The 25,860-nt window shown below is 48.4% G+C and overlaps 1 protein-coding gene across 1 annotated transcript in view; it reads right to left on the bottom strand.

Moving 5' to 3' along the window:
• The window catches only part of LOC144762289 (uncharacterized), a 383,652-nt gene extending 366,759 nt beyond the window's left edge, over positions 1 to 16,893 (bottom strand). Inside the window, exon 1 of the mRNA XM_078647431.1 lies at positions 16,807 to 16,893. The gene's annotated coding sequence lies outside the window, so the exon portion shown is untranslated. The remainder of the gene's footprint in view (positions 1 to 16,806) is intronic.
• Positions 16,894 to 25,860: the final 8,967 nt, after the last annotated feature.

Raw genomic sequence — 25,860 nt, 5'->3', positions numbered from 1 at the left:
CTGTCTCTTTTAACCTCTGGCGGATCGCCACGTTTGCTGCTTCACCTTTTATGTTGGCTAATAATATAGCCGAAACCTGTTTGAAGTCTTTTAGTAATTTCATACCAAGAGTTAAAGCAGGTTCTGGACCGTATTCATCTTGAATTTGTTTTAGCACATCTGGTATCACCGAAATGGATGGGACACCGTGCGTTTTTGTGTAGATGGAAGCAAAGACTGTACCCCAAGTGTCACAGTCCTCAATGTGTGGTGCGATTCCCATTGGGAGACATATAGTCAGAATCCTGTGTTTTTCCAGCGGGGTGGTGTCAGGAAACACCGCCTCTATTTGGGTAATTTTCTGTGCCAACCAGAATGGTATCTGTTCCCGTTTAGCTGGAACTTTACCTAGGCAGGATTGGATGTTCTGTGGTGTAATTTTATTTGTGTTCCCCTGGTGAGGGGTCAGCTGTGCAAGTTTAATCGCTGGCTGAATTGTTGAAGTCCGCATTACATACTGAACTAATTGTCTATGAATTTTTAGTAGTTGTTTTAGCTGTATTAACAGCTCTGCTGCAGGCATTCTTTCGATGTCTGGATGTGGTGTGTATCCGGCTAAGACCGGCCACGTTGCTCCTGGTCTTCCTAAAGGACCGAGCCTTGTAATGTGATTATTATGTTTTAGGGCGCCATCAAATAAGAGCAAATGCTCTTGGAATTTGAGTGGTACTTCCACCTCCTCGAAAGGAGTGTATGTTTCAGGAGGTTCCTCTACTTTGTAATAGTGGAAGTACTTTGTTACAGCATTTGCTGCTGGAAAATGTATCCATGAATAGTATACCTCTGTCTGCCGATATTCGTGTGCCTCAATTACGAATATGACTGTGCCACCTCTAGGTGTCAGTCCATTTTCTATAAGTTTTAAGGTTATAGATCTCCTTTTAATGACCGGAATGAGTATTATATCCGCGTCTGCTGCGAGTGCTGTATTATCAGCATCTGCGAGTTCAGTTGCTAATCTAACTGCCTCTCTTTCATCATCACTCTCTGCCATTTTACCGACAGGATGGTATTATGTTTATTTGCAGATCAGGTTTCTTTATGGAAACAGAGATTAGATGCACAATATTTTGGAACACTGTTTATCCTTCAACGTTGACTAGACCAAGAACCATACATAGGAGTTCCCTCCTGCGAGGTTTTGGAGGATATAACCTTTCACCCACTCCAGACGTCTTTGGAGTATTTGGGAAAAGGGGTCTGAGTGAGAAAGCACGACTGAGTTACTCTAAATGTCTTACGTTAGTTTTATCGCCCTTTCCAAACGCGTTGGGCGCCATGTAGTGTAGCTCCTATTTTCCCAATAGGCTCTGCGCATTGGAATAGTACCTACAGTAGTAAAGGCCTAGGCCAGACGTTAACTAGGTCTACTACTGTCGATACTAGACTTAATTTTTGGGTTTGCCAGCTAAGCTCAGAGTTCGCTAGAAACTTTCTCGAATGTTCAAGGAAGGATTAACTTCCCTGATTAGACAAGAAGGGATTTAGTTTCTGACAACCATAGAACATGACAACTTTGCTCTCCCCTAATCAAGAGTCAATCTCAAGAGTCGTGTGAGCACAAGGCAATTATTTTACTCAGTCAGTACGTGCATTCTTAGTCTCATCAGAATGTAGAGAAAAGGAAGAGACGGGCGTGTTCAATAAAAAGGTGTTATTTATTGATCAGTCTCTTTTCTCGTACAAGAGAAATGGATCGATATTATTGCAATACTTATAGTTAAGTAAAGTGCATACATTAGAAGCAATAGTATAAAATAATACTGTAAAAACATTGATATGGTTTCTGAGCCATATGATGTTTAAAATGAGTAAAATATATTTACATACACATATACATTTGACTAAACGTACTCAACTGGTGTTTCTAAATACGCCTACCCCGTGTACCTGACCTAAGTCTAATGCGGGGGCGGGAATAGAAAGTTACAGTTTAAGTTAAGTTTGTTTTTGCCAAGTGAATAACTAAAGAATTCTCTGTGAGGGGTTATTCAGTTCTGTACCTGGAAGTTAGGATGGATGAGGAATGGTATCTCTTTCTCTGCTCTCGATATTCCAGGCTGCCTGCGAGGGCTGCCCGAAAGCGCCGGTGCTGGGTCTCTCGGCTTGAGATAGCAGCGCGTCTCTCAGCGCGTCAGGAAGGCGGGGCTGCGCCAGCGGGGTCTGCTTCTGCTCTCGGCTTCGGCAAGTATGGCTGCTCCGTCTTGTCACCACGCGTGTGTTTGCATAGGGCAAGGTCGGCAATATTTATACCTTAAAGGTGCCGAGATTGACGTAAGGATGGACATAGGTACGTCAATAAAGATGTCATACGACTTGCTCGTTAGCACATTCTTTTGCAAAAGTTCTCTGTGAAATCAAAACAATGGCCGCACGGATTATCCAGGTTGTCATAGGTTTGATTTGTTATGAGAACGTCGTATGCCTTATCAGGGGCTGGAGGAATGTCGCTTGTCTAATTAGATCTCAAGCGTTATGACCTAATCAGATAACACGTTCCTGTGCCGTAGTGTGACTGCGTCAGATAACGGTATCTGCATCATGGGGGTTTTCTTGCCTCATGGGCTGACTGTTAGTTAACTTGATAGTTAGTTTAACCAGAATAGGGTCAGGAATAGGGGGACTGATTCAGAACCTATAGAAATACACGACAACAATGCTACTCGGGGCTGCTTCCCCAGCCACAGAAAGGCGCGCACTTCCGCGTGCACATCCCGGAAAACCTGTCTCCGGAGGGGGAAATATTCATTCTGGAGGGCATATAAAAATGTTGGTAAAGTAATCATTTTGAACATGGCCGCTCGGCCTAGGAGCGTCAGCGGGAGCAGCCTCCACCGTGCAGCGTCGGCCGAAAAGCTGGTCAACACTCTCTTAATTTTCTTAATATAGGATAGGGCACCGTCTGTGGTCACAAATATCCCTAAATACTTAAAGCCCTCCCTTGTCGTCTGGAGCTTCTCCGGAAGGGCAGGCCAGCCCTCTCTGTCCCTGGGGTCATAAAGGACCGATTTGTGCCAGTTTATCTGATATCCCGCCCGGGCTCCATATCTAGCCAGCTCCGCGAACAGCGCTGGGATCGTAGTTTCCGGATGTGTAATGTAAAGAAGGATATCATCCGCATACAGGGATATTTTCTCATGTGTGGCGCTCCCCCTACCCAGGCGAAACCCCTTGATCCCCTCATTTTGGCGAATTGCACAAGCGAGTACTTCTATGGTCAGGGCGAACAATAGAGAGGATAAAGGGCATCCCTGCCTAGTGCCTCGTCTAACCGGAAAGTCCGTAGACAATACTCCATTTACCCTAACTCGTGCTCTGGGGTCCGTGTACAGCAGACTCACCCATTTCCTAAACTTTGGTCCAAACCCAAACCTAATTAAAACCCCCTCCAGGAAGGGCCAGTGTACGGCGTCAAAAGCCTTTTCGGCGTCAAGGGACAGGAAAAAGTGGGGGTCCTCGCGGTCACAAACCTCCAGTGGCCAATTGTGCGTCCGTCTGAGATTATAACGAGTTGCCCTATCCGGGAGGAAGCCCGTCTGGTCCAAGTGAACCAGCCCGGAGATAACACCCCGGAGGCGAAGAGCCAAGAGCGTCGCAAGGAGCTTGACCTCCACATTCAGTAGGGAGGTGGGCCTATAGGACGCGCAGTCCTCTGGAGGTCTGCCTTCTTTATAGATAGGGACAATCGTGGCTTGGCGGAGGTCCAGCGGTAATTTACCCTCCTCCACAGCGTCTTCGAACAGGCCCAGCAGGTGACGGGCCAGCAGGTTCGCCGTCTTCTTGAAGAATTCCGCCGGGAAGCCATTGGGACCCGGAGATTTCCCCACCCGAAGCCTTGACAGCGCCTCTCTGACCTCCTCTATTTTAAAGTCTGCTTCCAGGCTACCTTGGTCCACCTCGGCAAGTTCCGGGAGGTCTATAGGGGACATATACTGCAGCGCATCCTCTACCGACCCCAATGCTCTGGCCTGATAGAAGGCGCCATAATAGTCCGCGAAGGCCGCAGCTATCCGGTCGTCCGCCTGCACCCAATTTCCCAGGCCATCCTGCACTCTCTCTACCCACCGTGCATCCCGTTCCTTCCTGCTAAGCCACGCTAACAGCCTACCAGACTTGTCCCCGCCATCATACAGGTGATGCAACGTCGCCAGGGCCTGCGCCTTCGCCTCATCCGTCACCAGGTGCCTATACTGGCATTGAGTATCCAACAATAGTCGAAGGATACCTGAGTCGCCCCCGGAGCGATATTGGCAATCCAGCACCCGGATCCGCCCCTCAAGCGCAGTCACCTCCTCCTCTGCTTTCCTCCTCTCACCTGCCACCCTATTCTGAGCTCTGTCCCGCAGAACCGCCTTAAGCGCTTCCCAAAGCATCACCCAGGACTTCACTGAGCCTTCATTTTCGGCTAAGTACACCTTCACGTCAGCCCGAAGGCCACGGACGATGTCCATATTTTGGAGATCCCAGGATGCCAACATCCACGTATGCGACTGCGGCTTCCCTCGGCCTTTCCCTATATCGGCTAAGAGAGGGGAGTGGTCCGATATGCCCCTCGCTTGGTAGTCGATCTTGTCTGTGACTTGCAGCATCCCCCTAGCCATGAAGATATAATCCAACCTGGAGTAGACCCTGTGTGCCCCAGAAAAGAAGGAGAACTCTGCCGCCTCTGGGTGTCGCCACCTCCACACATCCATGAGGCCCAGCGTTGCCATTGTCCTCGCTAGCAGTGTAGTAGTCGGTGGTCTGATCCCCCCTCCTGTCCTGTCCCTAACAGGGTCCATAACATCATTGAAATATCCCCCTACGACTTGGATTGTGTCGGACGTTGCAAATAGGATATCCGCCACAGCTTTCAATGTGCCCGCTTGCAATTTGGGTGGGGCGTAGACCGAAAGGAGCGTGTAGTCTCTCCTCTTCCAGCGCCTCCTCACCCCCACGTATGTCCCCTGTGGGTCCACCCATGTCTGTGTAGTGTGGAACGGAGGCTGCTTCCGGAAGAGGACTGCCACCCCCCTAGAGCCCAAAGTGAAACCTGCATGTGCCAGCGTCTGGTATTGCCCTCTAGCAAGGAAATTACAGTGAGTGCCCTGGAGGTGAGTTTCTTGCAATAGAATCGCATCTGCTTTCAGTCTCTTAATGTAATTATTTACTATTCCCCTCTTTATCTTGCTGCCTAGGCCATTAACGTTCCACGTTAAAATCTTCAGCCTTCTGGGGGTGGGACTTCCCTTAGCGGAACTATCATCATCCCATCTCATCAAACTGTGTGCGGTGTCCCAAAGGAGCCATGATGTGAGCCCATAGAGTCAGTAGCTTCGGAGTGACATGACATGCAAAAAACAGTTACCCCCTCAAACTCCCCTCCCTCCCAGAGAGACTACAAATCAGACCCTCTCCCCACCCAACTCCCCAAAACTGGATACAACTCCTCCCCTTCCCCACTCCCCCACCCCACCTCCTCCCCCCGTCGGTCCCATTCCGGCCCAGTGGCACAAAAGGACTTGCCAGGAGGAAAGGGTCTGTCGCCCACCCTCAAATACCCCCTTTAGAACTCCAACCCCAAAGAAAACTTGGAGCCCCGAATCCCCTACTCAATTAGACATTAACACCAATAGACAATGTTCTGTCCAAAACAAAACATCAAAGGGATAAGAAAACAAGAAGGAAATGCAGGGAGGGGTATGCTAACTTGCGTGTAGTCCGGTCTCAAACCTGCATCAGCCATGTCCCAGAAGTTCCCACTTCACGAAGGTGAGTCTAGGAGATCGCCTGGGGATGCCGTGGCCCCTCCGCCCGCTTCCTTCTCCAGCTCATTGATTGCCACCACAAGGGGAGGCAGCGACGGAGTCCGTGCCTCGTCGTCGTCAAAGGAGCGTCCACCTAGGTCCTCCTCCCCTTCAGACCTTGCATTCTGCGCCAGACAGCTGTATCTGGAGCCGGTGTGCTCACTCCGTACCGGTGAAGACGAGTTCCTCCGGGTCCTTCATTTTTAGTTATGTGCCGGATAAGGAGTCGACTGCTGCCTTCTGGCGTCACGGGATCCCCTGGGCCTCTGAGATCTCTGCTGCCTCCACTGTGCCCCCTCCGCCGGCCTACTCGGCCCGGCCTCTCCCCTGACCTCCAGGTCTCGCCGCTATGGGCGCTCCTCCAGCCACTGCCAGGCGTCGTCCGGATGAGTAAAGAAGTGCGACTTTCCCTGGAAAATAACTTTCAACTTCGCAGGGAACAGGAGCATGTATTGCAGCCGTAAGTCTCTGAGTCTCGCTTTTACTTGGTCGAAGGAGCGCCGTTGTTTCTGGACCTCTTGACTGTAGTCCGGAAAGATCATGATGGACACATTCTCTAGTCTGATCTCCCCAAGTCTACGGGCCTCTTTCAAAATTGTGTCGCGGTCCGCAAAGTTCAAAATGCGGGCTATCACGGGCCTCGGCCGGGCCCCCTCCGGTGGTATCGCGAGTAATGCGCGATGCGCCCTCTCTATGATGAAGCAATTAGAGAAGCGCGGCGTCGGGAAGGTTGCGCTAGGCGGCGGTTATGGGACTTGTGGGCGCTAATAAATTGTCGGATCAGAGTCGGCTCGCCCGAGCTACCGGGAGACTCGACCTAGTCAGCCATGTTGCTAGCCACGCCCCTCATCTCCTTTTATTTTTTAACCACAGAAGAGTCATTTTTGGACAGTCATTACAAAATGCAATCATTCTGATAGCAAAAAGGTATTCTCAAACTTCTCATATGCAGAGAACAGGTACAGAATAGGGACCAGCTGTGCAGCCTTCCCTCAGACACACCAGGCAATGCATGGGATGCAACACTTTTCAAACATCCACAGAACAAACAGATACTGGAGAGTCCTCATCTGTTCAAGCCTTTAGCTGGGCTCAAGCATCCATGGATCTGATGTGCACAAGCCCATTCGCAAAGCTGAATGTGAAATTTGAACACAGACTGGTTTGCGAATGCATATGCGATTTGTGATGAGACCTAATTACCAAAAGGGCACATCACAAATGGTACACACTGGATCACAAGATGACCTGTCTTAGTTAGGCAGGTTGTAATTTATGACCCTTTCACAAATGATCACAAATGCAGGGCTGGTGTCTTGAATGAGACAGCCGACCACCATGACACTGTTATTAACAAGGAAAATTCACACTTACAACTGCTGTAGAACCTGCTGGATGTTGGGGCTATGGAACCGCAGAAGAGGTGTGTTTCTCAGTTACAGAAGGAGGCAAATTGCCACTTTACCAGACTGCAGCACCTTCAATACACTACAGTCCACCTGTTTTTTTGGTTGGGATGGAAGGATTACATCTCCACTGCTTTGCTTCTTTCTAGTGGCTTTGTGACTGTAAAAGTGCAGAGTGTAAACCTCTTAGCATTGCTCATTGGACAATATATGGCAAGGAGCTTTTGTTCATTTTATCAGAATTAAAACTTTACTCTCCATGCTTTAAATTTCACATCACATTTCTGGGCCGCTTCTGAGAAGTCACTGCAAACACAACAATGATGGACAGAATGTGGATCAATGTCACACATTCACCCCAGTCCAAAGATCTGGGCCCAAATCCATCGTTTTTCCACTCCACACCACCCTGGGTTAGACAATGGCGATATGCAAATCAGCGCTGACCCTGTGCCCCATGGGAACAGTCCAGTCCGAACTACAAAAGCCATGTCCTTCCCAGAACGGAAACAAGCATCCGAGGACCGGCCCGGTTTCGAGGTACCACCTCTCTTCAGCCCGGCTAGCTTGATTCCAGTGGTGTGGAGTGCCTGGGACTCACGTCTGAGCATCCCCAGTACACTTAGAGCGGTAACTGCAAACACAACAATGATGGACAGAATGTGGATCAATGTCACACATTCACCCCAGTCCAAAGATCTGGGCCCAAATCCATCGTTTTTCCACTCCACACCACCCTGGGTTAGACAATGGCGATATGCAAATCAGCGCTGACCCTGTGCCCCATGGGAACAGTCCAGTCCGAACTACAAAAGCCATGTCCTTCCCAGAACGGAAACAAGCATCCGAGGACCGGCCCGGTTTCGAGGTACCACCTCTCTTCAGCCCGGCTAGCTTGATTCCAGTGGTGTGGAGTGCCTGGGACTCACGTCTGAGCATCCCCAGTACACTTAGAGCGGTAACTGCAAACACAACAATGATGGACAGAATGTGGATCAATGTCACACATTCACCCCAGTCCAAAGATCTGGGCCCAAATCCATCGTTTTTCCACTCCACACCACCCTGGGTTAGACAATGGCGATATGCAAATCAGCGCTGACCCTGTGCCCCATGGGAACAGTCCAGTCCGAACTACAAAAGCCATGTCCTTCCCAGAACGGAAACAAGCATCCGAGGACCGGCCCGGTTTCGAGGTACCACCTCTCTTCAGCCCGGCTAGCTTGATTCCAGTGGTGTGGAGTGCCTGGGACTCACGTCTGAGCATCCCCAGTACACTTAGAGCGGTAACTGCAAACACAACAATGATGGACAGAATGTGGATCAATGTCACACATTCACCCCAGTCCAAAGATCTGGGCCCAAATCCATCGTTTTTCCACTCCACACCACCCTGGGTTAGACAATGGCGATATGCAAATCAGCGCTGACCCTGTGCCCCATGGGAACAGTCCAGTCCGAACTACAAAAGCCATGTCCTTCCCAGAACGGAAACAAGCATCCGAGGACCGGCCCGGTTTCGAGGTACCACCTCTCTTCAGCCCGGCTAGCTTGATTCCAGTGGTGTGGAGTGCCTGGGACTCACGTCTGAGCATCCCCAGTACACTTAGAGCGGTAACTGCAAACACAACAATGATGGACAGAATGTGGATCAATGTCACACATTCACCCCAGTCCAAAGATCTGGGCCCAAATCCATCGTTTTTCCACTCCACACCACCCTGGGTTAGACAATGGCGATATGCAAATCAGCGCTGACCCTGTGCCCCATGGGAACAGTCCAGTCCGAACTACAAAAGCCATGTCCTTCCCAGAACGGAAACAAGCATCCGAGGACCGGCCCGGTTTCGAGGTACCACCTCTCTTCAGCCCGGCTAGCTTGATTCCAGTGGTGTGGAGTGCCTGGGACTCACGTCTGAGCATCCCCAGTACACTTAGAGCGGTAACTGCAAACACAACAATGATGGACAGAATGTGGATCAATGTCACACATTCACCCCAGTCCAAAGATCTGGGCCCAAATCCATCGTTTTTCCACTCCACACCACCCTGGGTTAGACAATGGCGATATGCAAATCAGCGCTGACCCTGTGCCCCATGGGAACAGTCCAGTCCGAACTACAAAAGCCATGTCCTTCCCAGAACGGAAACAAGCATCCGAGGACCGGCCCGGTTTCGAGGTACCACCTCTCTTCAGCCCGGCTAGCTTGATTCCAGTGGTGTGGAGTGCCTGGGACTCACGTCTGAGCATCCCCAGTACACTTAGAGCGGTAACTGCAAACACAACAATGATGGACAGAATGTGGATCAATGTCACACATTCACCCCAGTCCAAAGATCTGGGCCCAAATCCATCGTTTTTCCACTCCACACCACCCTGGGTTAGACAATGGCGATATGCAAATCAGCGCTGACCCTGTGCCCCATGGGAACAGTCCAGTCCGAACTACAAAAGCCATGTCCTTCCCAGAACGGAAACAAGCATCCGAGGACCGGCCCGGTTTCGAGGTACCACCTCTCTTCAGCCCGGCTAGCTTGATTCCAGTGGTGTGGAGTGCCTGGGACTCACGTCTGAGCATCCCCAGTACACTTAGAGCGGTAACTGCAAACACAACAATGATGGACAGAATGTGGATCAATGTCACACATTCACCCCAGTCCCAAAATCTGGGCCCAAATCCATCGTTTTTCCACTCCACACCACCCTGGGTTAGACAATGGCGATATGCAAATCAGCGCTGACCCTGTGCCCCATGGGAACAGTCCAGTCCGAACTACAAAAGCCATGTCCTTCCCAGAACGGAAACAAGCATCCGAGGACCGCCCCGGTTTCGAGGTACCACCTCTCTTCAGCCCGGCTAGCTTGATTCCAGTGGTGTGGAGTGCCTGGGACTCACGTCTGAGCATCCCCAGTACACTTAGAGCGGTAACTGCAAACACAACAATGATGGACAGAATGTGGATCAATGTCACACATTCACCCCAGTCCAAAGATCTGGGCCCAAATCCATCGTTTTTCCACTCCACACCACCCTGGGTTAGACAATGGCGATATGCAAATCAGCGCTGACCCTGTGCCCCATGGGAACAGTCCAGTCCGAACTACAAAAGCCATGTCCTTCCCAGAACGGAAACAAGCATCCGAGGACCGGCCCGGTTTCGAGGTACCACCTCTCTTCAGCCCGGCTAGCTTGATTCCAGTGGTGTGGAGTGCCTGGGACTCACGTCTGAGCATCCCCAGTACACTTAGAGCGGTAACTGCAAACACAACAATGATGGACAGAATGTGGATCAATGTCACACATTCACCCCAGTCCAAAGATCTGGGCCCAAATCCATCGTTTTTCCACTCCACACCACCCTGGGTTAGACAATGGCGATATGCAAATCAGCGCTGACCCTGTGCCCCATGGGAACAGTCCAGTCCGAACTACAAAAGCCATGTCCTTCCCAGAACGGAAACAAGCATCCGAGGACCGGCCCGGTTTCGAGGTACCACCTCTCTTCAGCCCGGCTAGCTTGATTCCAGTGGTGTGGAGTGCCTGGGACTCACGTCTGAGCATCCCCAGTACACTTAGAGCGGTAACTGCAAACACAACAATGATGGACAGAATGTGGATCAATGTCACACATTCACCCCAGTCCAAAGATCTGGGCCCAAATCCATCGTTTTTCCACTCCACACCACCCTGGGTTAGACAATGGCGATATGCAAATCAGCGCTGACCCTGTGCCCCATGGGAACAGTCCAGTCCGAACTACATTCTGTCCATCAACGTTGGTTTTTGCAATTTTCACCCCCAGTGTGCTGGGGATGCTCAGACGTGAGTCCCAGGCTCTCCACACCACTGGAGTCAAGCTATCCAGGCTGATGAAGGCTGATAGCCAGAAACCGGTCCTTGGATGCTTGATTCTGGTCTGGGAAAGACATGGCTTGGTAGTTCGGACTGGACTGTTCCCATGAGGCACAGGGTCAGAGCTGATTTGCATATAGCCATTGTCTAACCCAGGGTGGTGTGGAGTGCAAAAAAACGATGGATTTAGGCCCAGATCCTTGTACTGGGGTGAATGTATGACATTGTTCTACATTCTGTCCATCAACTGTGGTTTTTGCAATTTTCACCCCCAGTGTGCTGGGGATGCTCAGACGTGAGTCCCAGGCTCTCCACACCACTGGAGTCAAGCTATCCAGGCTGATGAAGGCTGATAGCCAGAAACCGGTCCTTGGATGCTTGATTCTGGTCTGGGAAAGACATGGCTTGGTAGTTCGGACTGGACTGTTCCCATGAGGCACAGGGTCAGAGCTGATTTGCATATAGCCATTGTCTAACCCAGGGTGGTGTGGAGTGCAAAAAAACGATGGATTTAGGCCCAGATCCTTGTACTGGGGTGAATGTATGACATTGTTCTACATTCTGTCCATCAACTGTGGTTTTTGCAATTTTCACCCCCAGTGTGCTGGGGATGCTCAGACGTGAGTCCCAGGCTCTCCACACCACTGGAGTCAAGCTATCCAGGCTGATGAAGGCTGATAGCCAGAAACCGGTCCTTGGATGCTTGATTCTGGTCTGGGAAAGACATGGCTTGGTAGTTCGGACTGGACTGTTCCCATGAGGCACAGGGTCAGAGCTGATTTGCATATAGCCATTGTCTAACCCAGGGTGGTGTGGAGTGCAAAAAAACGATGGATTTAGGCCCAGATCCTTGTACTGGGGTGAATGTATGACATTGTTCTACATTCTGTCCATCAACTGTGGTTTTTGCAAGCTTCTGAGAAGTCAGCTCTGTCAAGGGGGCAACAATGATGCCATATCCCTTGACAAACCTCCTGAATTACCCAGTGAGGCCCAATAATGCTCTGATCTTAGTCTGAGTGTTGAGGGGGCTCCCAGGCCATGATGGTCTCTAGCTTGGCCTTACGGAGCTGCACCATACCCCTGCCCACCAGGTGTCCATAGTACGCCACAGACCCTGCCCTCCCTGGCACTTACTGGCCTTGATAGTCAGACCTGCCTCAATCAATCAATCAGGAGTTTGTTAAAGCGCAACTACTCACCCGTAAGGGTCTCAAAGTGCTAGGGGTGGGGGGTTGGGGGGGGGGTGCAGGTTCCATTCCATCAAGAGCCTGAAGCACTTCCTGGTGGTATAAAATCTGGTTCTTCCAACTATTACTGAAGAGCTCTATGACATCCAGAAAGGCAGCTGAGAAGGCTTCCATACAAGCAAGGACCTCTGGAAGGTGGCTGGGGCATTTTTTTTTTTTAAAACAGACTTATTGAATTTTCTTGGCACATAAGGGGCCGAAGCCCACTGCATACATCATAGAAACACATAAAATCAGAACGACCAATAGTTACATACAACCAAATAAACTGTGAAACCTGCAGGCTGGACAACTGAGACTTGACACAGGCTACCACCGACCTCACTGAGTGCAGGATGTCTAGATATGTGTATACACAGACGATATTGTTATGTGACTTGAGCAATGTAATGATCAGATAGATGTATAATGCAAATCCTGTAGAGGGTCTGTTTGTAATATGGGGGTAAATCGATGCCTCAGTATATAGCCCAAAGGGACCATATTTTTCTATGTTTCTGAAGACAACCTTGGGCCTGGAAAACTGTAATTTCTGCACCCGTGCATCCGTCCATTGCCTTCTTCCACCCACCTATTACTAGGGGAGAGGTCCCTTTCCAGGTTTGGGCAATGTCGCGTTTTCCAAGTGTTATGCCCAGGAAAAGAAAATGCTGTTTGTAAGGATTCCTGCCAATCCCTTCCATGTTATGAAGCAGGAACAACCTAGGGTCAAATAGGAGATCCCATAAAAAGGCTGCAATGTGATGCATCACCAGACTGTAGGAAAGTGCCCTCTGCCTCCCTGCATCTGAGGCATGTGGGGGACTGAATGACCCCAATCTTCCATAGGTGGGAGCGTGTGAAATATACACGGTGAAGGTATTTAATTGAATGAGGTCGGTAACGTGTGGAGACCACCACATCGCGGGGGCTGGTGAGGGCCTCCAACCAGTCATTGCCTGTCATGTCAGGCAAGTCTTCTTCCCATGCCTCTCTGGTCTTATGTATTATAATGTAGTGTGGGTGTGGATGGTTAATGGTTAATCTGATGAATCTTGTGTCCCCCATCAGTAGTCTACCCTTTAGGGGAGGACATTCTGGCAGGGTGTGGATCGAGTGGATCAGGGGCGTCAAGGCATCCCTCAACTGGAGGTACTTATAAAACTGCGTCCGATGCAACTGGAAGTCTGTAGGGCTAAGCGCATCACACGAAATTGGTAGTGGACTTCTGGAGAGGAGAAGGCTGGCCTGTCCTTAGCATCTTCTGTTAGGGTGATCAGCCAGTATCCTGATGTAAGTTCAAAGGTACTTAAGTACTGGGCAGCCCCTAACTGGTCAATCAGCTCATCAGCCCAGGGGATTGTATGAGCATCCGTCTTAATCACTAAGTTTAGCCCTCTATAATCCACACAAAACCTCAGCTAAGGTGTGTTGCCTGGTGGGGCAGATTTTGGTACCAGAATCACAGCTACTGGAGGGTTATATCACCAACTCCAGCATTTTAAAGACTTCACTCTTAATGCTGGCCCTCACCTTATCCAACAACCTAGAAGATTTATTCTTGAGCGGTAGGTTGCCCCCTATGTCCACATCATGGGTACATTGGTGGGTAGTCCCAGGAAAAAGGGATTACAGAGAATTAAAGAAAGAAGTACTGTCCCAACACTTGGTGGCAGTCCCTCTGTTGTTCAGGAGTTAGGCTAGGGGAAAGGATTCCACAGACGCATCTTTCTCCTTGGAGTCTAAGAGGTCAGGGAGAGATTCACTCTCATCCTCCTCTTCTCCATCTGTCACCAACAACAAGGTGATCTCAGACCTCTCAAAGTGGAGTTCGAGGTGATTGCTATGAAGCACCCTGTGGGGTTACCTGAGGGTCCTGAGGTCCACCAGGTAGGTGACCTTACCTTTCTTCCTAATCACCTCATTGGGCACAGTCCAATGGTCCTGGAGGGCCCTGGGTTCCACAGGTTCCATAACCCACTCTTTCAGTATAGGCTGCAATTCCACAGTGGTAGGATGTTTGTCATACCACTCTTTCATCACAGCCTGACTGGCTTCTAAGTTGTCTGAAGCTTGCTTTCACAACTTAGTCATTTGGCTCCTGAAGGCCAGCATGTAGCTCCTGGGGAATCTTCCTCGGAGCCTGCTGCCACACTTCCTTGACCAAACTCAACGGTACTCTAACAAGGTGCCCATACAAAAGCTCAAAGGGGCTGAAGCTCACTCCCTTCTGTGGTATCTCCCTGTAGGCAAATAACAGGCATGGCAAGAGGATGTCCCACTTATTGCTCAGGGTCTCTTGTAGGCATCTAATCGTGCCCTTCAGGGTCTTGTTGAATCTCTCAACAAGCACATTTGTTTGTGAATGGTAAGGAGTGGAAAACTTGTAGGTTACGCCACACTCCTTCCACATTGACTGCATGTATGCAAACATGAGTTTGTGGCCTTGTCAGACACAACTTCCTTGGGAAACCCCACTAGGTTAAGAATCCCCATCACAGCCTTTACCACTGCAGGTGCAGTCATGGTCCTCAGAGGGATTGCCTCTCAGTACCTAGTGGCATGATCCACTGGAACCAGGATAAAACTGTTTCCTGATGCAGACTGGGGATCCATAGGCCCAACAATGTTGATGCCACCCGCTCAAAGGGTATGCCAACAACAGGCAAGGGATTAAGGGGGGCCTTCAGCCTCTGACCTGTCTTCCCACTGGCCTGGCAGGTAACACATGTCCTGCAGATTGCATCTGAGGAATTCTTGATCCTGGGCCAATAAAAATGTGGAACAAGCCTTGCAAAGTTCTTGTCTTGGCCCAAGTGTCCTACCAGGGGAGGGAATCTCGCAAGCCAGCTCCAGTAGGAAGGCCCTATAGCACTGGGGGACCACCAGGGCCCTTGTTGTCCCATGCACATGAGCGGTAGGTTCACTGTAAAGGAGATTATCCTCTGAGTAAATGTGTTAACTCCCAGATACATCCCCTGCTGCTTGGGCGTCAGCCTGTATCCTCATACCCTTGGTGGGTCCTCCTTCTGCATGCTGTCCAGCAAGCATAGGCAGGTCACCAAGGAAAGCAGTGCCCTCTTCAGTGGGCTCAAAGGCAGCCACCACAGGTTCCCCATCCACCGCACTGGGAAGATACTCAGGGGCAGTTTTTTTCATGCCCTCTGCCTCTCCTCTTTTTAGCAGCTGCTTGGGCCATTGTTCCAGGCTCCAGCCCCTTTTGACTCCCAACCTGGGCAGCAAGGGACCTTATCATTGCACAGATCCAATTAGGTAACCCCAACATCTCCACATGAGCCTTCAGTTCCTTTTCCTTCCAGATAGTGTGCTCAAGGTTATTACCCAACAAACAGTCCATTGTCATGACAGGACAGGGCTCACAAAAACTTTCAGATGACCTGAACCCCCCCTCAAATGGAACAAGCGCCCCTGGGTAGTGACCCTCTATGACTGTTATCAGCCACAATGACCTGGTGGAATGCATTTGTAATCACCTGCCCTGGGGATATCAGCTGCCTCCTTACCATAGTCATGCTGGCACCTGTATCCCTCAGAGCCTCAACACCTTGCCCATTGTTGGTGACCCATTACCTATACCTAGTAGTATTTGAAGGCACATGGATCTTAGGAACCGTCCCACTGTCACGCAGGGACACTAGGGTAACCCCACTAACTCTTCCCCCCCAATTAACTGGGACAAAACTCCTCCCTCAGCACTATGCCAGCCACCCTTGGATTATTTTCTCCAGTAGGAGGTGGTGCTCTTTTTGCACACTTGGGATCTCCCTTGTAGTATCCAAATTCATAGTACTCATAGCACTTGATGGGCTCAAACTGCTGAATCTTGTGAGGGTAGTTATTAGGTCTCGCCTAGGCAGCGCTTGCGCTGTTGCTGTATTCAGGTATGGACTTGAAGCTCCACCCATTTTTTCAATTGGCTCACATTACTGTCCTTTCTAAATGGTTGATTTTGATTTCTGAATAGGCTTAGTAGTCCCTCCTTAGTACTGCCTTTTCACTTTTTGTAACCTGCCATGAGGACTGGCCCTCTTACATGGGTTTGTGTGTGTGTGTGAGCACTATTTTTTTTAATGACTTTCTCCTGGACATGCTCTCTCACCACTGCTTTTTTTTTTTAAACCAGCGCGCGCCTTTTTTTATGTGTCGCTTGCCACATTGAGGTTAACAAATGCTTTTTTAACAGCAACGTCACACTTTAACTCTAAATAATATAGATTTTTTCAATGCGCCACACTGCACTGCAGATTTAACATGGTGACTGAGTGCCTTTCTTTTGTGCTGTGAGGCTCCCAAAAATCAACTGTTTTAAATCCTTATTTTTTTTTCAGCAGCGGCAAAATGCACTGCTTTAACTTTCACTTTATCCCCTCTACCCCCTTCTGTTTCTTCGCGACTGCGATACATTCCTCAGTAAAGTTGTTTGGTTGTAAAAAGAAGTTGCTATGCCAAAACAGTTTTGAGTGGGCTATACCTTTCCGTAGCAGGGGGTTCACAGGACCGATACCATTCTGTAGCAGGAGGTTCACAGGACCTGATCGCAGGTTTACAATCCTCAGACGTTGTTTGTCCTTGCAAAAATGCCTCTTATCAGTAGTTTAGCAGCATTCCCGCGGCGGCTGCTTCTGTGTCTGAGTCAAGAGTTCCATACCACTCCTTCCTTTCCGCAGTGTGGGCTACAGCGCTGCCTCGCTCACACAGAGCGGCACCGGAGAGGGTGCTCCCTCTGCCTCCCACAGAATCCTCGCTCCGCAACGGCTGTTGGCAGGGCACGAGTCGGGGGGTACACGTGGGTGGACAGCGCCCACCCACTTATTTCACAGAGGGGATGCCGTCCACCCTGCCAAGAAGTTGGGCCCCACTGATAAAGTTGCTGAATTCGTCCCGGTGTAATTTCCAAACACCGGGACACTTTCAGCAGTGCCTGCACGTTGTTATCTGCTTTCGATCGGCAACAACGTGCAGGCGGGGACGGGGCTCTCTTATTTCTAACTCATGCTGGCTCTTAACAAAGGCCGAGTCTGAGGGGTCATCAGGCCTCCTTTTGTTCGAGACTCCTGGCTGGCAGCAGTCAGGAGCCTCACACCCAGAAGCAAAGGCAGCACAGGAGAAACAAAGTCGTACACCTTGTTAGCACTTCACACATACTTAAGAGAGGCAGCTTTTCACTTTGTTCAGGCTCTGTTTAGGAGATATGCATGCATTGTAAGAACTGCAGATAAGTTGGTCTTTCCCAGTATTTGCATAAAATAGCATTTATATAGTGGTTACTACCCCTGAGGAGGCGTTGTAATAATTTAAATATCACTATTTTTTTTTTTAAAGGAATATGGCTAGAGGAAGCTTTACACTGACAAAAGGCAACGTTGTTTTATGTGTAGCGTACAAAAGTGTGAATTTTCTGCCTAATTCAGGAGAGTTTACAGGTATACTCAAAATGTGCTCCAATGTACTCATGAATCACCTGCTAAATATGTATGTGAGGGCTTAAGATCTGATGTCACTTCTTGTGATGCCACTTCCTGGCGTCACGCGGCGTGATGTCACGTGCTGCGATGCCACTTGCTTACTGATTAACTTGGTTAGTCCCCCTACTTTTTTTTTTAGGACTTGTGCCCTTGCTGTTGGTGATAGTGACTAGTGACTTATGGGCTTATGGTTGGTGCAGTGCACAGTAAATAATTGTGTTCTCGGCGCCCCTTTTGTGAAGCCTCATTCGAGTTCACGACGGCGCTGTTCGCACTACATCTGCTGTAACAGATTTCTTTAGCGATAGCTTCCTTAGCTGCCAGTGAGCACAGCTCTGCAATGGCTCTAACTGTTGCATTCACCTTGAAAAATGTGCCCAACCATTCATGGTATCCTGTCTGCCATCTGCACACCAATGCCAGAAGAGCTATGCCCTATTTAAAGGAAAGGTGTGGTTTTCTTCAGCTGTTGACGAAAATGGTCTTCCGTGTCTGTGAACCGCTCGTGCATGACAGGCTTAAACCATGTCCTGGGTTGGCGGCTCAGCTGGTCTCAAAACAGTTAATGTTTATAAGGAACAAAACACATATTCTCCACTGGTCTGTTTTTATGAAACACCAGTGAGAATGCAGCCTCTCTTCCTGTTATTTTGTTTTGCTAAATATAACCCATTTGACTTTCAAGCTTTGTAAAGGGAGTCTGTAGATGTACAGAATGGGTAAATGTTGTTCTAGAATGCCAGAATGAAGCGCCACAATGCACTATTTTTTACAACGTTTTTATACTATGATTTCTTTGAAGTTTTGTTGTTTTTTGCATGCTGGTAGTGCTTGTTTACCCATCTATAAAATGGCGCCACAATAGTGAATAACTTACTTCTCTGATGTGCTTAGGTACCGTTAATGCTCGTCTCTTGAACATCTTATACCTTTACCCACACTAGAATTACTTTTGCAGGTGATGTGTGTCTAAGAACTTGTGATGCTGGTGTATGTTTCAATTAATTAAAGTAATGGCTTCTTATTGCTGATTGAAAGCTTGCCTTGGTTCTGCCACGAGCTATTATACATTCATGGGATGAGTTACCGTCTCTCTCAAGTTCTAAGGGGACAGATGTCATCATCACTTAACCCTCCACCACGTTTGGCAGAAATCTTGGGCTGACTGAATGGAGATAGCAGGACCTGAAGGCAAGGGACAGCATTTTTAAAAGTGTCAGTTTATTAACCACTTTCGTGCATATGGGTGCCTACCTGGTGCTACACATGATGTCCATCAGTTTCAGCTGTGATTTTTTTGACGGTTTGTTGTTTTTCCGTGCTTGTAGTGTTTGTTTACCCATTTATAAAATCGAGCCAGAATAGCGAATAAGATACTTCACTTATGCTTGGGTACTGTTAATGCGATACTTTTACCCACACTACAATTTCTCTTGCTGGTGATGTGTGTGTGTGTAAGATCTTGTGATGCTGGTGTATATTTCAGTTAATAAAAGTATTGGCTTCTTGTTGCTGATTCAAAGCTTGCCTTTTTCTGCGTCCATCTATTATGTATTTATGTGATGAGTTAGTCTGCCTCTAGTTCCCGCGGGACAGACGTCAACATCACTTAACCCTCCCCTACATTTGGAAGAAATCTTGGGCTGCTTGAATGGAAATAGCAGGGACTGAACGCAAGGGGAAAGGTTTTTTAAAGTGTCAGTTTATGAACCACCTTCGTGCATATGGACGCATACTTGGTGGCTACACACGATTTCCATCAGCACTGCAAAACCGAACACACAGGATGCTCATAGACCATGTCAATCACGTGTAAGACGCCAGTCAGTGTTGGTTTTTAGTCAGAAGACTTGCACTATAGGATTTAATTTTTTGTTGTTGTTTACCTTGTAATTAGCATATCGATGCCCCCACACGCAAAGTGTACTTGGTTAAAAATCCGAGTGATTGGTTCAAGTATGGGACCTGAAGAATGACCTTTGTCAGAAGCATATATTTCCCTCATTCTTTTTGTTTTCTTTTTGGTGTATGCAGATCTGTATATGGGTGGGGAAAGCAGAACTACCAATACCATGCTGCCAAGAAGTACAAAACAGAATTTGAGACAAATGGACAAACACGTCGGCTTAATATTTAAATGCAATAAAAACAAGCATTTGCCATTCAATAGGCATCACATGTGTGATAGTTTGAGCTGTTGGCATTGTAAATAACAATGCCTTTTATTTATATGTTTTGAAAACCTGCAAGCAGTGCGTAAACACGCACTTTGTGCTTATAGTCCTTGCTTAGGAGAAGCAAGGCTGGCAGTAAAAGAGGCACAGCTACTCGTCAGCAAGACCATGAGTACAAAGTGCATGTTTACGCACCGCTTGCAGGTTTTCAAAACACATAAATGAAAGGCATTGTTATTTACAATGCCAATAGCTCAAACTCTTGCAAATGCAAAACCTATTGCATTGCAAATGCTTGTTCTTCTGGTGGCCAGATTGGGAATGAGAAGCAGACTCTTTCCCCTGTGAGTTGTTATGGGGGAATTAGGAGAACTTTGTCTTTTTATCTTCCCCCTCCTTCTTCGGGTGGGAGCCCTGACCACCCTTTTGGGAGTCCCTCCAGATGCCATCTTTGACACTCTGGTGCTGATCCAGATGTCTGCCTCCTCAGCAAGGTTTCTGGGGTCAGTTAACTTGATATCAACCAGGTGTTGGCGCAGCTCTGGAAAACAAATATCAAGCATGTTTAAGTTAAACTGCTGTGAATAATCATCAGCCTTGCTGCTCCTCATCCAGTCCTTCGGTGATTTGCTGGCATAATCCAAGAAATCTACCCATGTGTGTGATGAGATCTTGTGGCTGCCCCAGAATCCGAGTCTGTGCCTTTCAGGGGTCATTCCAAACTTACTGACTAGGATGGTTTTCATACAGCATAGCATGTCTGGTCCTCCAATTCTAATGTAAGAAATGTGCCCTTCTCCACCGTGGGCATACACCTCCATAAACCCCAGAACTCTGCTGGGACCTTGTGCACTCTTATAGCCACTTCATAGGCTGCAAACTATTTGTCAGTGTCATCCCCCACCACATAACTAGGCACCAAATCCTTTGGTATCCAGACTTTGGACTCACCAGTAGAAACTGCAGGTATACTGCCACCATTGCAGTTGCTGGACCCCACTTGTAGTGCTGTTATGTCCAGTTCTCTGAGACTGAGCTCATATGACATCTTCCTCTCCTCTATGGCTAATCTCCTTTCCTCTACAGCCTGCTTTTTCTCAGCCAAAGTAAGTTTCTGTGCCTGCTCCAGCTTGGCAAGCTCCAATTAAAGTTTCCTTTCCTCTAACCTTTCTGCCAGCTATTCTGGAGACAGGTTCCTGGAGGAGACACTGCTCCCTGGTCTGGGAACCACTACCGCTCCTGGAAAGTCATTGGCCCTTTCTACAGCAGTTCCAAATCCGCATTGGAATTTAGAATCAGGTCATCCTCCCTCCTCAGTAATTTCCTAACCCTCCTCCCCCGAATTGTCATCCCCTGCTACCTGGGTCTCCACCCAGGCTCTCGAAGCCTTCTGTGACTCCACCTTCCTGGTGAAACCCCTTGTAGACCCTTGAAAGTCCTTGCAGAAATCCTTCAGCTGTTGCTCAGTGTAAGATTCTAACCTGGCCAGCTCAAAATCAATGACTTCAGGTGTAGATGCAGGTGCTGCTTCTACAGGGTGAGACATGGTTGTAGTAGAAAAATCAAAAAGTCACTTAGGAAGAATTGAAAAAGGCTTGAATTGGTCCTAAGTATAGAGTTGTAATGAACACTGAATTACAATATGGTATTTTACAAACAGAAGCCCTATCCTCAACGCTGATCACCAATGTTAGAAATTGGGTCTCTAGTTGGCAGAGGTATGCAGCCTGTTAAAGTAGGGACCACAATCCTAGTCAAGGTAAGCTAGATACACACTAAAAGATAACCTGTGCTCAACTTTTGGTAGCTTGGCACAGAGCAGGCAGGCTTATCTCAAGAGGGAATGTGCAGTATTAGAACTGAAGTTATTATTTTTTAAAGTATAAACCCAAAATAGTGCTTAGAAGTCAATGGCACTAATTGGTTACTTGAGGTCGCACTAGACTGAGGTAAATCCAAAGTTCAGGCTGACCGTGATGGAGGGCAGGCTGGCTACAGGACTCAGGCAGGACCAGCTGGCAAAGTAACTTGGATGGAGCAAGCGGCGACATTGAAGACTGGATGCAAGGAGTCGGTGGCGATCCCGTGGATGGAGGCAAAGTGTCAGTGCCAATCCACACAGTCGGTGAAGGCGTCGTCGACTAACCCTTTTACAATTCAGGTGCTGTGTCATCGCCGAGCCACGCTGTCCGTCGTAGTCAAGCCTTGCAGTCCGTCAAGGTGACGTTGGCGATTGGCTTCTGCGTCGGTGTCGAAGGGCAATGTATCAGTTCCGATCAGCACAAAGTCTGCACTGTGTCGATTTTGATGGTTCTGGACAGCAGAAATCACCTTTCATGGGCCCAGGACTGGATTGGCACTTCTTGGTAGGGCAGGACTCACAGATGGCAGAGTCCAGATGCTGTTGCAGAGTTACAGGAAGTCTTTGGTGGCCCTAAGGCTTCAGAACAGGGGGCAAGCCAGCAAGCCCTTGGAGTTACTCTGGATTCAAGTGATATGGATCCTGCCCTTGTCCTCAACAGTGCACAGATCAGCAGGACAGCTAAGCAAATCATGAAGAAGGTCCTTCAGAGTAAAAGTCAGGCAAAGTGGCCATCCTTGTAGTACAGCAGTCTTTACTCCTGGCACAAATCTTCACAGGTCCAGTAGTGTAGTGTTTGGATAGGATCACAGCCCTAGTATTTATACCCAGTTGTGTCTTTGAAGTGGGAATAACCTCAAAGCAGTCCCTTAGAGTTCACAGGTCCCCTTTCATCCCAGTCCTGTCTGCCAGCTATATGTGGTTGGGGGGGCAGGTTGGGGGTAGGGGAGGGGGCATAAGTAGCCCTTTCTGTGGGATACAGGACAATGCCTAATCAGGTGTGTCACCTCCCCTCCCTCTTCCTGCTCAGGAAGAGCTATCAGAATGTAAATAAGCTCCATGTCACACTTGCCCTTCCTATGTTTGTGGCTGTCTAGAGGGAATGTACAAAGTCACACAGAGCAGTAAGAGCAGAGAAATGTCCACTTTCTAAAAATGGCATTTCTAAAATAGTAATCTTAAATCCAACTTTCCCAGTAAAGAGGATTTATCAATGCCATTCCAAAGATATGAAACATGATGTAGCTATTCCTCTCTAATCAGGAATTACAGCGTAAAGGTGTTTTAAGGAATTCTCAATGTTGGCCTATGAGAGGAGTAGGCCTCACAGTAGTGAAAAAACAAATTTAGCTGTTTGTCACTATCAGGACATGTACAACTTAAAAGTGCTTGTCCTTCCTTTAAGTTACAGAGCCCCCTGCCCTTAGGGCTACCTAGGGCCTACGTTATGGGTGCCTTATGGGTGCCTTATGGGTAATTAAAGGGGAGTTTAAAACTTGTCAAGTGGTTTCAAATCCCAAGTCAAAGTGGCAGTAAACTGCACAGACAGGCTTTGCCATGTCAGGTCCAAGAAGCACATTCACATTAGCACTGGTTAGCAGTGGTAAAGTGCCCAGAGTCCTAAGGCCAACAAAAAGATACAGCAAAAGTGGAGGAAAGCAAGGGAAAAGTTTGGGGGAAGACCACCTTAAGGATGACAGGTCTAACAATCAGACTAAATCAGTGGAAGTATTTTTTTAAGGAATAGTTTTCAAACATTATTTGAAAAGTTCATGTTTCCACCTACCCTGACAAGGCCAATAGTGAACTAACAGACATGTCAGTTATGTGCACCTTTTAGATAGCCTGGGTTGCTATTCTACATGGACAACATTTTAATAAAATCAAATGTTAGAAAAGTTTTCCTAATAAGCACACATTCTGAAGGTTTGTATTCAAGATCGTATATGTAATTATAAAGAACAAGCATTAGCAAACCCAATAGGTTTCACCTGTGTGAAATCTATTGTCTTTGTCAATGTTTTTTGTACATGTTGCAGATGACTATATTAAAGATGTGAAATAACAGAAAGAGCTGTCGACTTGGAGAACTGGGTTCGAGTCTCGGCGTCTGTTCATCATCCTGTGATCCTGGCCAAATCATGTAATCTCCCAAGTGCCATAAAAATGTCTTTGTACAATATAACTAGTGCTTTTATAGAGCTATGAAATAGGTTATAGAACTTTTTTGTGTTTTTTATAAAAGCTGCCCGTTCTGTGAAAAAAGGTGATCCATACACTTTTAAGGTGTGCCAGTGTCCTAGATGAGAAGAAGAGGCAGCCTGCGAGAGAGGATCGGAGCGGTGGAGGAGCACAGTGCTCACATTGCGCCACAGGGAGCACTGGGACGGGAGACAGTCAGTAGGGAAGGGGACATATCATCCAGGGCTGGTATCAAGTTCGGGGTAGTAGTAAAATATAGCAATAATCGGTATTCAATGGGTTTCCTAGACATTTTGGCCCCTGTGCTACTGCACCTGCTGCACCATTCAAATCATGACTCTAGTGCCCTTGTGCTTGCAAGGTAATTTGCACTTGTGATTGGTTCTTAGGTAGTAAAATTTAGCAATAAGCAGTGGGATCCCTAGACTTTTTGACCCCTGTGCCACTGCACCTGCTGCCCCATTCAAATCATGACCTTAGTGCCTGAAAGTTAAAAGCCCGGGACTGCTTGTTTAGTAGTAAAATATAGCAATAATCAGTATTCAGTGTGTTTCCTAGACCTTGTGGCCCCTGTCCACTGCACCTGCTGCCCCATTCAAACCATGGGCCTGGTGCTTGCAACGCAATCGCACTTGAAACTTCTGGTATAGTAGTGAAATATAGCAATAATCGGTGTTCCGTGGATTTCCTAGAGCTTTTTGCTTCTGTGCCACTGCATCTGCTGCACCGTTCAAATCATGACCCTGGTGCCATAGTACCTGCAAGGTAATTTGCACTTGTGGTTGCTTGTTTAGTAGTAAAATATTACTCTAATTAGTGTGCACTGAGTTCCCTAGACCTTTTGGCCCCTGTGCCACTGCACCTGTTGCACCATTTAAATGAACACCCTAGCGCTTGCAAGGTAACTGCACTTGTGACTGTCCATGTAGTTGTAAAATACAGCAATAATTGGTGTTCAGTGTGTTTCCTATAGCTTCTGGCCCCTGTACCACTGCACTTGCTGCACCATTCAAATCCTGAATGTAGTGCCTGCAGGGCAACTGTCATTGTGACCGCTTGTTGAGTAGTCCTTTATAGCAATATTCAGTGTTCAGTGGGTTTCCTAGACCTTTTGAACCTGTGTCACTGCACCTGCTGCATCATTCAAATAATGACCCTTTGACATTCCTGGTGGCCTGGGAGCACTGGTGAGGAGCCCTACCGCGCCGGTCTACCCGTCCCCTCCCCGGGATACCGCGCAAGACCTGGTCTTCTGACTCGAGAAGTCCTCCCACAACTGTTTGTAGGGCTGTCAGTGGGCTAGCAACGGATCCATGATGACACGCACCAACCGCGGAAAAGATGCTCCGGCGCCATCATCCAAGGATCCCTCGGTTGCAACGTTCTGGGGCAAGGCGGGCGGCCCGGCCCAGGCGGAGGTGGCTTCACAGTCGGGGGAGCCTCACAACCTGTAGCACAGACGTCGCCACCAGTGACTGAGGCATTTATGGCCTCCTTTATGACCGAATTGAAATCTGAAATAGGATCCCTACGCTCGGAGGTACACTCCTGCGTTCGTGAGCTCCGGAAGGATGTAGAGGAATTGGGCGACCGCGTGGACGGGCTAGAGAAGACGGTCGACGCCCATACAGAAGATCAAGAACAGCTCTGGCAGCGCTTAGCGGTCCTGGAAGAACAACATATAGAGCTCCAGGTGAAGCAGGAGGACCTCGAAAATCGCAGTCGCCGGAATAACCTCCGTATCCGGGGCATTCCATTGGGAGCGGAAGGGAAGGACATGATGTGCTATGTAGCGCAGCTCCTGCACGAAGTCTGGGGAGACG

This window comes from Lissotriton helveticus, chromosome 6 (assembly GCF_964261635.1).
Source record: "Lissotriton helveticus chromosome 6, aLisHel1.1, whole genome shotgun sequence".
NCBI classification, from domain to species: domain Eukaryota; kingdom Metazoa; phylum Chordata; class Amphibia; order Caudata; family Salamandridae; genus Lissotriton; species Lissotriton helveticus.
Note: the sequence above shows the minus strand (reverse complement) of the source record. Positions and strands in the feature narration are given on the sequence as shown.